Genomic DNA, 641 nt, shown 5'->3' on the forward strand with positions numbered 1-641 from the left:
TCCACACAGACAGTTCCTGAAGTGAACTTGGCCATTGGTTGCTTATAAATGTATCACATCAAATATTCCTTATTGAGAGACAGCAGGGCAAAACAAAATATGTTTTTTAAAGGAACAATTATACAGGATACAAATGTAACCAATATTATACTCATCTGAAAATGAAATGAAAAGATACTTCTCTTCATACAATGTTTTAAGAGCAGCATACAGATAGAATTTCTCCAACTTTTGTATTAGGAAGGTTTGCAAACATACGGAGAAGTTGAAAGATTAGCACAATGAACACTCGTACACCTTTCACCTAGATTAATAACTGCTAATATTTTGCCACGTTTATTTACTCTCTTCTCTCTTTGCTTGTGTGTATAAAACATTTTATATATAAATATGTAATTTTTTTGCTAAACCATTTGAAAACAAGTTGCAAACATCATGATACTTCACTTCTAATTTTTTTTTATGTTACAACTTAACATCCCTCAATAATAAAGACATTTTGTATGTATATAATCATGTTATCAGGTTTATGTCTAAAATATTAACATTTGATGTATTCCACCTTTAAATTTCCCCAACTATTTCCAGAGCATAATTTTTTTAAATTTATTTTTTTAATGTTTATTTTTGAGACAGAGAGC

The sequence above is a fragment of the Panthera leo genome, chromosome A1, assembly GCF_018350215.1.
Source record: "Panthera leo isolate Ple1 chromosome A1, P.leo_Ple1_pat1.1, whole genome shotgun sequence".
In the NCBI taxonomy this organism is placed as follows: Eukaryota; Metazoa; Chordata; class Mammalia; order Carnivora; family Felidae; genus Panthera; species Panthera leo.